A 13199-nucleotide genomic window follows, 5' to 3' on the forward strand; every position below is an offset into this window, starting at 1 on the left:
GTACATTAATGGCAGGGTTAGGGATACAGTGCTTTCTACGTACTCCTAAGCTATTTCAACAACACCAACAACACCATACTAACACATTTTGGGTAATAATAATGTTACCATTTCTGAGATAAGATATTATTCCTCAACATGTCCTATCATTTTACAGGAGATACATGAGTGATAGCTTCGTGTGTTCAGAAAAGATAGGGAGGAAGAAGCACTTCAGTTTTTCCACAAAGAATTGGATAGCAAATGAGTAGGCCGAAGGATGTAGTAGAGCATATTAGGACCCAGAGGTGACACTGTTAGCTAAAGCGTGAAGGCAGAAGTAGCAGGAAATAATCCTGGGACCTGGGATATTGACTAGCTGGGAGTATTAGACAACAAAATTGAGGAGAGGATGGGCCAGCTATTAAAGATGGAGAGCAAGTCAGATACTTCAACTTGGCGCTACCAAAATAGAGGGCCAGAAACAGATGTCCTGGGAAACAGCTTAAATCAGCTTGTGAGAGTGAATTACAGTATGTTCTTCTCGTCCCAACTTGGAGTTCAGTAATATTACATTAGCAATTGAAACTGGCCACGGTAGCAGCATTTACTCCATGGAAATCAGCAAATACCACAAACCGAAGATTTTTTTTCTTTCTGGACAGCCAATTTACCAGCATATCCAAATAAAATGATCTATGTTCCTCCAGTAGCTAGACTAGACATACAGGAGGATGGAGAAATTGAGAGAAGGGTTGGGGAGATGCGAACGTCTACCAGCCCATCCAATGAGAAGTTTTAGAGGAATGTTCTCACATCCAATTTTCACGGCAAATACTTAGTACATGTCCTGGTTCCTTAATTTGTAAAACCCAAAGTTTCTGACTTCCAACTCCTTCAGTCTGAAAGCACACATAACACTTTTGAATTTTTCAGACCCAAATTCAATCTACAATGCTTTAGGTAAGAAGAGAATGAGCATCTCCATTAGAAAAGGAGTAAGCCAAGAGGAAGAGAGTGGGAACACTGAACATAATTTTGCTACATTAAAGTCTAACTCACATCTGCAGCCTAAAGCAAGGTAAGATTTGCATCTGAAAATCACCGTTATTTACTCCAGTCATGTAGAAGGCTGTCATCTTACTTCCTACCGTGATTTTCATTACTACCATCTGCACATCACCACACCAGTAGCAATAGCAACGTCATTTATTGAGCAGTTATCCTAAGCCAGGCCCTATGCTTGTCATTCAATCATGTTTACTATATGGTTTACTAATGATGCTTACTATGTGCCAGGCTTGTGCTTGATTAGTGGTACTTAGGTTTCTTGGTCATGAGACACCTTTACATTCTTAGACATTATTTAAGGTCCCAGTGAGTTTTGATTGATTGACTGATTGGTTTAAGTGACAGGGTCTTGCTCTGTAGCTCAGGCTGGAGTGCAGTGGCATGATTATAGCTCACTACCACCTTAAACTCTTGGGATCAACTGATCCTCTCACCTCAGCCTCCTGAGTAGCTGGGATTATAGGCACTTGCCAGCATGCTGGGCTCCAGCATGATTATGGGGGTTACAGCCACTGATATGTATTGTATTAGAAATTGAAAACAACTTTTTTTTTTTTTGAGACTGAGTCTCACTCTGTTGCCCAGGCTGGAGTGCAGTGGTGTGATCTTGGCTTGCTGCAACTTCCATCTCCCAGGTTCAAGTGACTCTCCTGCCTCAGGCTCCTGAGTAGCTGGGACCACAGGTGCACGCCACCATGCCTGGCTAATTTTTGTATTTTTAGTAAAGAGGGGTTTCACCATGTTGACCAGGGTGGTCTCGAACTCCTGACCTCAAATGATCTGCCCCCCTCGGCCTCCCAAAGTGCTGGGATTAGAGGCATGAACCACCACGCCAAGCCAAAACCAGCTATTTTTAAAAAGTATTCATTAATTCATTCATTGATAATATAAACCCATTACATGTTAATATAATTAACATATTTTCATGTAACAGAAATATATTCTCCAAAACAAAAGAAAATAGAATTATGACATAGTTTTAAAATCTGGCAAATCTCTTTAAGGTCTACTTTAATAGAAAGCCCCTGGATTCCCTTATCTGCTTCTGCATGTATCTGTTGCAAGTAGTTTTTGGAAAACTCTACACTCATGAGAAAGAGTGAAAAAGGCAAATAACGTCTTGGTATTTTTACCAAAATAGTTTTGACCTGACGGAACCCCTTTCAGCATCTTGTGGGTCTCCAGGAGGCTCCAGAACATACTTTAATAAGCTGCTGTACTACATATTTAGGTGTGAAATCAATCTCTCCTATCCTCACAGAACGACTGTCTTTTACATGCCTTATGTCATTCAAGCCCACCACAACCCTATGAGATAGGTACTTTTATTGCCTCCATTTTCCACATAAGGAAACTGAGGAACAGAGAGGAACAAAGAACTATAGAACACAGAGGTGTTATTGGCAGAACTCAGTGGTGAAGCTGAGGCTCAATCCAGGTGTGTCTGATGATAGAGATGATGCATATAAAGTACCACACAAAGAATAAAGTTTGTAATGAACTTTTTTTTTTGAGATGGGATCTGACTGTGTTGTCCAGGCTGGAGTGCAGTGGCATGATCTCAGCTCACTGCAACTTCTGCCTCCTGGGCTCAAGCGAACCTCCATGCTCAGTCCCCCAAGTAGCTGGAACTACAGGCGTGAGCCACCATGCCAGCTAATTTTTGTATTTTTTGTAGAGACAGGATTTCACTATGTTGCCCAGACTGGTCTTGAACTCCTAAGGACAAGCCATCCGCCCAACTGGGCTTCCCAAAGTGCTGGGATTACAGGCATGAGCCACTGTGCCCAGCCCATTACCTACTTTTTAAAGTTCCATTGAGACAGAAAAGTTTGATCATCTTTTGAAGAGGTCCTTTATGAAACAACTTCTAATCCAGCTGCTACTACTGTTCTTCTGCCACAAATGAAATGATCCCATCCCAAGGTAGGCCTTACCGTTTTGGAATGATGGCAAATGGTAGGGATGGCAGATGCACTGTGAGAATTTGGGAGTGAAAGAGAAAAATGTGTATGGAAGATCTGGCCAGGATATTGCAGTCTTTGAAATGGGTCCAAAAGTGTTGGGGGAGGAAAAGTAAAAGGTTGGTTGGTGTTAACCGGGGAGGCGGAGCTTGCAGTGAGCCGAGATCGCGCCACTGCACTCCAGCCTGGGCGACAGAGCGTGACTCCATCTCAAAAAAAAAAAAAAAAAAAGGTTGGTTGGTGTTTCCAGTCAGCCAGAAATGTGAGCTGCTGCCACAGCCTGCAGGATTTGCTACTTCCCCAAAGACTCCCTCCTCCCTGCACAGATGTAGTGGCACAAATTAATAGCTTTTCTCTGATATGCTGAGATCAGCCAGCAGATCTGAAAGCTACCTATTACTGTACTTATGGGAGATAATGGATTACAGACATCATTATTATCAGATTATCCAGGGATAGAACAGACATTAACTGTGACATCATCATAATTTATTGAAGAAAAATTTCTCAGAGGTTTTTTTTTTTTTTTTTTTGAGACAGTTTTGAGACACTCTGTCGCCCAGGCTGGAGTGCAGTGGCACGGTCTCGGCTCACTGCAAACTCTGTCTCCCGGGTTCACGCCATTCTCCTGCCTCACCCGCCAGAGTAGCTGGGACTACAGGCACCCGCCACCATGCCCGGCTAATTTTTTTGTATTTTAGTAGAGACGGGCTTTCACCACGTTAGCCAGGATGGTCTCGATCTCCGGACCTCATGATCCGCCCACCTCGGCCTCCCAAAATGCTCAGAGTTTTATAAATAAAACTCTTTATATATAATCTCTACTTTCTACTACCTTGTACCATGTATATGAGCTTCTTAGTATAGCTGCTATAGAATTCTTTCAAAAATGACAGCATCTTGAAAGATATCCAAAAATCACCTGGCTTTTTTCCAGAATTCAAATACTACGGTAAAAAGAGCATGAGCTTTGGAGTCAGAGAGATCAAGGTTTAACTGGTGGTTCTGCCAGTGATGAATTTTATGGTCTCAGGTAAATGACTATCCTTTCTGAGCTTCAGTTTTTCCACTTGGAAATTGAAGAAGACAAAGTTGTCCTCATAGGAACATTATGAGGCTTAGATGAGACTCTAAAAAAAAAGGGCAAGGTCAAAGACACACGTTAAAAAGATTTTACTTCTCTCTTCCCCTCTATGTACAGTGACCATGCAATTTATCAATGGGAATGGAAGACTTCTGAGAACAAAGGGAGACTCGGTTAATAATTACACCTGGACAACAGACATAAACTGGATCACCCTGGGCAAATCAAGTGCATGATCACGCTATCTCTGAGTAAAACCTTCTGGTAGGCAAGCGGATGCTGGCACTGCTATAGCTATGTAATGTCAAAGTGGTGCTTTCTCTCTGTCATTAAAAAAAAATAAGACTTTACTTTTATAAGTTTTAAATTTACAGAAAAATTGAGCAGAGGGCTCATATGACATTACTCCTACAAACATAGTTTCTCCTATTAACATTTTGCATTAGTGTAATACATTGGTAACAATTAATGAACCAATGCTGATATGTTATTAACTAAAGTCTTTTTCACATGAAAATCTTCAGTTAGGAAGTAAGTCCATAACTTCCCAAATACAACGTCTGTGTTTGTGCATAATGTTTTCTGAACAGGAAATGGGATGAAGGGAGGATAGAACATGAAATCAAGTGCTTAAAACCAAACACGTCATCTCTAGACTTTGACAGTCTATCAGATTTTCCTGCTGCCATCTCTCTTTTCAAAACCCTCATTACTCATGTCACCCACACTTGAAAGTTTGATGGCGTCTTTTACTCTTTCTTACTGCTGAAGTATAAGCCGTCATCACGTTGCAATGTTTTGTTTTGTTTATACCATTGTAAACTTAGAGCAAGAGAGAAAAAGACTGCTTGAACATCTTTCCAAATGTAACTTTGTATGACACTGCCAGACTGGAACATATACAACTGAATCTTTTGGTTTCTAAAGAAATTATTCGGCCGGGCGTGGTGGCTCACGCCTGTAATCCCAGCACTTTGGGAGGCTGAGGCGGGTGGATCACAAGATCAGGAGATGGAGACCATCCTGGTTAACACGGTGAAACCCCATCTCTACTAAAAAAACACAAAAAATTAGCTGGGCGTGGTGGCGGGCACCTGCAGTCCCAGCTACTCTGGAGGCTGAGGCAGGAGAATGGTGTGAACCCGGGAGGTGGAGCTTGCAGTGAGCCGAGATCGTGCAGCTGCACTCCAGCCTGGGCAAAAGAGCAAGACTCCATCTCAAAAAAAAAAAAAAAAAAAAAAAAAAGAAAAGAAATTATTATAGCAGTGGACTTTATATAACTTGTCCTTCAAGATTAAAAAAAAAAACTCTCAAGAAGGCTGCTTGGTATGTTGCCAAAAGTCTTCCCCACTTGCTAGGGGAAAGAATATTATCTCCAGTGTCAACTACTATAATACATATTACCTAGATAAAGAGACGGATTTTCTGTTAGCAATTTTCTATAAATGATTTGGCATTCATTAGTTCATTGGATTAACCAGCGAAAACCTTGGAAGACAGAGAAAAATACTTGCTTCCCAGCCTCCCACTTGGCCTCCCTCCAAGCAATCTTCTTTGACAATGACACCAGGGATACAGAGTATTTAAAATGCAAAGCTAATCAAGTTACTTCTCCATGTAAAATCGTTCAATATTTCTTGTTATGTATTTCTTATTATTTCTAAACAGTTGTTAGTGATTTGGCTCCAACTCACTTTTTTCAGCCTCTTGCATCCTTGGCTTCCTACAAAAGCACCATCGTATCGTCATTCCGTGGTGCTCCTGCTCTCTCTTGCACATGCTGGAAAGTCTCTCTGATTGTCACCCAATAATTTTCTTACTTATCTTCAAGCAACTTGAGCTGTGCCTCCTCTCTAAAGCTTATACCAGTTATAAAAATTTAGTTTATTTATTTATTTATTTAACAATAATTTCTACCAGCAGTCACTCTAGGGGCTGGGGATGCTACTCTGATCAATGTAGCTCAAGTTCTGATTCTCAAGAATATTACAGACTAGCACAGGGGAAATGAGGTGGAAGGGAGGCTTTTCATGGACTAAATATGTAAAAATAAGTAAATTATAAATTAATAAACAAGAGAATTTCCTATAGTGCTATACAAAATAACAAGAAACAAAAAGGCAGCCCGGCACAGTGGCTCATGTCTGTAATCCAGAACTTCGAGTGCCCAAAGTGGGATGCCAGAAGTTTGAGACCAGCCTGGGCAACACCGTGAGACCCTGTCTTTACAAAAAGTAAAGAAAATTAACTGAGGCTGCTGTGAGCTGTGATTGCTGTACTGCACTCGAGCCTGGGTGAGAGTGAGATGCTATCTCAAAGAAAAATGAAAGAAATTAAAAAATGGCAACATAACAGAGAGAAACTAGGGGAAGGTTGAGGATGATAGGGAGAATAACCAGCCCCCAAAGATGTCCATGTCCTAACCCTGGAAACCTGTGAATATGTTCCCTTATATGGCAAAAAGGATTTTGCCGATATGATTAAAGTGAAGAAGCTTAAAATGGGCAGACTATGCTAGATTATTCAGGTGGGTTTAACCTAATCACAAGTCCTTTAAAATGGAGAACTTTTCTTAGCTTTCATCAGAGAGAGAGGAGTCGGGAGAGAAAGAGAGAATGATGGTGATGGAAGAGGCAGAGAAGATGGTGGGAAGGGGCCACAAGCCAAGGAATGCAGTGTCTTAGAAATGTCACCCCAAAATATGCCTCCTTGTTATAAAAATTATCGCTGAGCTAAAGACAATTAAGAAGCAGCAGTGGAGGAATTCTCCTCTCTCTTTCCTCCCCCTTTTCTGCTTAAAGACAGGATATAAATTCTCCTTTACTAGAGACAATGCTTATTAAGAGGGGACCAGAGGAATCAACAAAACTTAACTCCATTTGTGTCCTCCCATACATTTATGTTGCCATGGTTTCCACCTTTGAAAGCCTAAAACCACTTTCCTTTATCCTGTCTCTTCTCTATAGATTTATTGTTCTTTGTTAAAGATGCCAAATAAGCCAGAGTTCTAAGCCACTGCCTTGAGTTACAGTAGTTTCTCCTTATCCACAGTTTTGCTGTTCTTGGTTTCAGTTACCTGCTGTCAACTGTGATTAAAAAATAGCTGAGTATAGACCAGGTGTGGTGGCTCACGCCCGTAATCCCAACACTTTGGGAGGCCGAGGCTGGCAGATCACTTAAGGCCAGGGTTTCAAGACCAGCCTGGCCAATATGGTGAAATCCCACCTCTACTAAAAATACCAAAATTAGCCGGGTGTGGTGGCGTGTGCCTGTAATCTCAGCTACTCAGGCGGCTGAGATAGGAGAATCACTTGAACCTGGGAGGCAGAGGTTGCAGTGAGCCGAGATTGCGCCATTGCACTCCAGCCTGAGCAACCAGGGTGGTACTCTGTCTCAAAAAAAAAAAAAAAAAAAAAAAGTGCTGAGTGTGGTAGTACAATAAGATATTTTGAGAGAGAGAAAGACAGAGATTGAGATCACAGTCATATAACTTTTATTAGGATATATTATTATCATTGTCTTATTTTATTATTAGTTATTGGTGTTAATCTCTTACTCTTCCCTAATGTGCTATTATAGGGATATATGTATACGAAAGAACAGCATATGTAGGTGACATGATTTGGCTCTGTGTCCTCACCCAAATCTCATGCTGAATTGTAATCTCTAATGTTGGGGTAGGGACCTGGTGAGAGGTGATTGGATCATGGGGATGGATTTCCCCTCTACTGTTCTCATAATAGTTAGTTGTCACGAGATCTGGTTGTTCAAAAGTATGTAGCACTTCCTCCCTCACTCTCCGTCTCCTGCTGTCATGTGAAGACATGTTTGCCTCCCCTTCAACTTCTGCCATGATTGTAAGTTCTCTGAGGCCTCCCCAGCCATGCCTCCTGTACAGCTAGTGGAACTGTGAGGCAATTAAACCTCTTTTCTTTATAAATTATGCAGTCTCAAGTAGCTCTTTATAGCAGTGTGAGAATGCACTAATACAATAGGGTTCAGTACTATCCACAGTTTGAGGCATCTAGAGGGGGTCTTGGAACATATCACTTGCAGATAAGAAAGGACCACTGTACTTTTCATTGAGGTTTGTCCTGTGTGATATGCACTGTATTTTAAAATAAACTGTTTTTCTCTTGATGATGTCTCTTTTGTTATAAGGGTCTGTCCCAACTACAAACTTTTGAGGGATGAAGAAAATTATATTTTCTTCCTGACACTGAAAAAGGCAAGGAAACTGATTTCTCTCAAGATTGTCTAGAAAGAAACACAGTCCCTCTGACGCCTTGATCCTAACCCAGTGAGGCTAATGTCAGCCTTATAACCTAAAGGTCTATACAATTATAAATTAAGGGCCAGGCATGGTAGCTTATGCTTGTAATCCTAGCACTTTGTGAGACCAAGGTGGAGGACTGCTTGAGGCCAGGATTTCAAGACAAACCTGGCCAACATAGCAAGATCACGTCTCTAAAATAAAAAAAATAGTTTTAAAAAAGGATTATAAATTCAAGTTGTTGTGGGCCACTGAACTTGTGGTAATTTGTTAGAGCAGCAAGAATAAAGTGATACAGTAAGCTACTTAATACCAGATAGTAAGGATGCTATCCTTGAAGAAGAATACTTGAGCTGAGACCTGGATGATGGAGAGAAATCAACCTTTTAAATTTCACAGGGAAGAAGAGTCCAGGAAGAGGGAAGCGTAAGTTGCTGACAGTGGAGCAGACTTGACATGCTGTAAAATCATAGTGGAGGCCAATGCTCTGGAACATGGCAGTGAGCGAGAGAGAAGGGAGAAGAGTGCAGGATGAGATCCGAGCTCCAGGTAGACACCCAGCCATCGAGAACCCTTTGCGGACAGGACTTCTGTTGTGGCACTTTACCTTGTTGTAGTGTGCACAGACAGTAGCCCCTCACTTCACTGCACGTCTGCAGATCCTTACCAGCAGGAACTGGTCTCATTCATCTTTGACACCCTGCACAAAGTAGCTGTAGTGCCTCAAACATAGCAAGCCCACAAACGTAGAACTTGTCGGGATGATGTGTGAGATTCTTTAGAAAAATAGAACAATGGCAAGACTAATCTCGGTTGCTTTGGGATTATTGACTACTGGGAGCTCCTTGAATTTTAAAATGTAAATGTTTCATCATTCGGGTAATTATTTTATGGCACATTAAGGGGAAATGATCTGTGATAGTATGTGAATCAGAGAAATTCAGGTAATCAAAAAAATTGTTAGACATAAGTGTAGTGGCTCATGCTTGTAATACCAGGGCTTTGGGAGGCCAAGGAAGGGGGATCGCTTGAGCTCAGGAGTCTGAGACCAGTCTGGGCAACATAGCAAGACCTCGTCTCTACAAAATAGAAATAAAAAAATTAGGTGGGTGTTGTGGCATGAGACTGTAGTCCTAGCAACAGAGAAAGCTGAGGCGGGAGGATGGCCTGAGCCCCAGGAGTTTGAGGCTTGTGGTGAGCGGCGATCACACTACTGCTCTCCAGCCTGGGTGACAGGGTGAGACCCTGTTTCCAAGAAAAACAAAAAATTAAAAAAAATTGTTGACTGGGGTCCCCAGTAGGAATTTCCTTAACACTGCTACCATAATCAGTTTGTAACTTTAGCAGTAGCAGCCCTTAGGTGTTTATAAGACCTAAACAGGCTTCTGCCTCCAGAGGGTACATTCCTAAATACCAGGCTATACCCCCTCCATATTCTCTCCCCAAGGGGCACAACCCAAAGTTAAACATTAAAACTCTCAGGAAAAATGCCAGAGAATTCCTGTCTGGTCTTTAAAGGTAGTTAAAAGTTCAACTATACTACAGGTCTGGCTACTTTTTTCTCTGTATAGTTACTGCCTGGATTAAAGATCACCAGAATACCTCTTCAAAAATATATTTTTGATGGGGCAAAAGAATGGAGCTAAGAAGGCATATCTTTCCTCAGCTTGTCTGTTGAAAAATCACTAGCTTGTTTTCTATTGTTATGATCAGAAAGAGAAAGTGCAGCTGCTTTTGTCACCGATGGATGGAGTAAAATATTTTAAATTTAAATAATTTATTTCTTTTTTACATTTGAACTGCCTTCTAAGACAGTTCCAATTTGTGATGTAATCTCCAAATATTTGTTTTTTGTCTCTAATTTGAAGTAGTCCGGCACTATCTCTGATTTAGATGGGTAGTTTGTATATTTAACCAGTCAATGCCAAATTACTTTCAATAAAATTCATTCAGACTGCCACTGTCATTGAAGATAACAGTGTGAGATATATATTTTTTCTGCCTGATTCAATTGCCTGAGATATTTGAGATCAATCTGAGGAAAGTAAATGGAATAAGTAAAATCCACACAGGAAAATAAATACCTTCATTTTTAATTTGTTATGTGTACAGTGGTTCTCATCCATTAGTTACTCTATTTAAATTATAATGAATTGGCACAAAAATGGATATCTTTTGAGACTGGCTCTGCTGTGTGGATGAAACTGAAGAAGCAGAAATGAAAAAATACTATTGAGTTCTTATTCAGTCCTCTTATTGACTCACTGGACAGCAATGTGGATAAATTACATCACATCATATTTGTTTGTGCTGTCACTGACATAAAAGGGTAAGAGCAAAATCTTGTGACTATGACTTCCCAATAGGCACCATCCTCATCAGTACCCATTTATTCATCACTTACTGCACACCAAACATTGTCCTAGATATTGTTGGAGTTGCAAATATAAATCTCAATTAAATCCTAACCTTAAAACCGTTTCTTGCTATCCACAGAGGATTGGTTCCAGGACCCCCCACCCCCACAAAGACACCAAAATCTGCAGATATTCAAGTCCCTTATATAAAATGGCATAGTATTTGCATATAATATATGCACATCCTCCTGTATACTTTAAATCATCTCTAGATTACTTATAATACCTAATACAATGGAAATGCTATGTAAATAGGTGTTATAGGGTACAGGTTTTAACATTTGTATTATTTTTACTTGTCTTATTGTTATTTTTTATTGTTCATTTTTTCAAATATTTTTGATCCACAGTTGGTTGAATTGGTGGATGCAGAACCTACCAATATGGAAGGTCAACTACACTGCAATACTATAATGGTATACTTTTTTTTTTTTTGAGATGGAGTCTCGCCCTGTCACCCAGGCTGGAGTGCAGTGGCATGATCTCGGCTCACTGCAAGCTCTGTCTCCTGGGTTCATGCCATCCTCCTGCCTCAGCCTCCCGATAATGGTATACTTATATACAACAGTGATAGTGATGAATATAGGTAAGTGTACTATAAACTGCTATACATAAAAGTAGTAATTATAGCAATTTTATATGCTATAATTACATATGCATATGTTACTCTTCTGCATTCTTTGAAACCTAAATCTAAATCCACCTCCTCAGTGAAACCTTCCCTGAATCCCCCAGGCTGAGTAAGTTGTCTATCCTCTGTGTACATGTACAATTGTAACTTGAATCAATGTAGCTTTCCTCTGTATAAATGCAGTGGATGTTTTTCTCTCTTACTAAATTCGAAGCTCTATGGAGAAGAAACCGTGTCTCAGTCCTCTTTGTACCTTCACCATGCCTAGGCCAAGGAAAGATGTCTGTCGTGTTTGTTAAATGAGTGGATAAATGAATCAATAAATGATACAAGGTAGAAAGAGTATTTGAGGGGAGTAGACGAAATAATTTAAAAGGCCAGGTTTGGGGGGAGCTCTGAGTTATGGATAACAGAATTCTGGAGTACATTGTGAAAAACCAAAAAGAGCATAGACTTTTATGTGACCTTAGGAAAGCTAATAGTAATAGCTAACTTTTATTGAGTGTTTCGTTCCATGCCAGGCACTGTTCTACCTCATCTTATTTATTCCTCATAATAAGTAGATCCAATTATTCCCATATTACTAAAGAGGAAGCTGAGCACAGAGAGGTGTCAATAAGACTCCACAGCCAGCCAAACTGAAGCCATGATTGAAGTCTAGACATCTCTTTTTGAGAAAGAGTCTCACTCTATCGCCCAGGCTGGAGAGCAGTGGTGCTATCTCAGCTCACTGCAACCACCACCTCCCAGGTTCAAGCGATTCTCATGCCTTAGCCACCCAAGTAGCTGGAATTATGGGTGCAGTCCACCATGTCTGGCTCATTTTTTTTTTTTGTATTTTTAGCAGAGATGGGGTTTCACCATGTTGGCCACGCTGGTCTTGAACTCCTGGCCTCAAGTGATCCACCCACTTTTGCCTCTGAAAGTGCTGGGATTACAGGAGTGAGCCACTGTGCCTGGCCAGAAGTGTAGACATTCTCAACTGCTGTTACAGAGCTGCCTCTAGTTAGCTCTATCTAGACAATTTAAGCCTTAATTTTCATCGCCCTAAAATGGGATCTGTAGGACCTACCTTATCAGATTGTTATAATTCAATAAGGTAAAGGGTATAATGGTTTAGTATAGCACACAGCAGAATATATATCTCAATAAATGTTTACTTCCTCTTTTTTAATCAGTCGAAGGTTTTGAGAAGTGGTTGAGTAGGATATATAACAAGATTAGCACCATGCTTTTCATGTCATCAAAGGAAGACTTGGAATTATTTCCCCAGACTAATATGGCATTGACATGTCCACTGGAAAACCATGTGAATCAGCATTACAGGAATTCTAGAGGGTAGATGTTCAAGAGACATAAAAAGGGTCAGCCTGATCCTTGGCATATATGTTGACTGGTTCTACAGAAAATGCAGGAAAGCTTAAGCAGAATATTGCTTGTGTAGAGTCAGACCACTGAGCCTCAAATTTGGACAGAAGCCTCTGGGAGTCTGGATTTAGTAGGATTATCCTTACCCGTCATTTCTAGTTACATAGTGGGCCTCTATATTAAGCAGGTGAAGAAGGCAAACTAACAGAGTTCCCTTTAAACTTCACAATGAAAACCTGCTTCAGAAGAATTCAGAGTCACCACAGTATTTACATTTGTAATCCTCCAGTAGAATATGTAAACATGGTCAAATATTAAATGAATGCTTCTGTGAGGGTATTTTTGGATAAGATTTACATTAAATTGGTTGGCTTTGGGCTAAGGAGATTACCCTGTATAATATGAATGAGCC

Source organism: Nomascus leucogenys, chromosome 21 (assembly GCF_006542625.1).
Source record: "Nomascus leucogenys isolate Asia chromosome 21, Asia_NLE_v1, whole genome shotgun sequence".
Lineage (NCBI taxonomy): Eukaryota > Metazoa > Chordata > Mammalia > Primates > Hylobatidae > Nomascus > Nomascus leucogenys.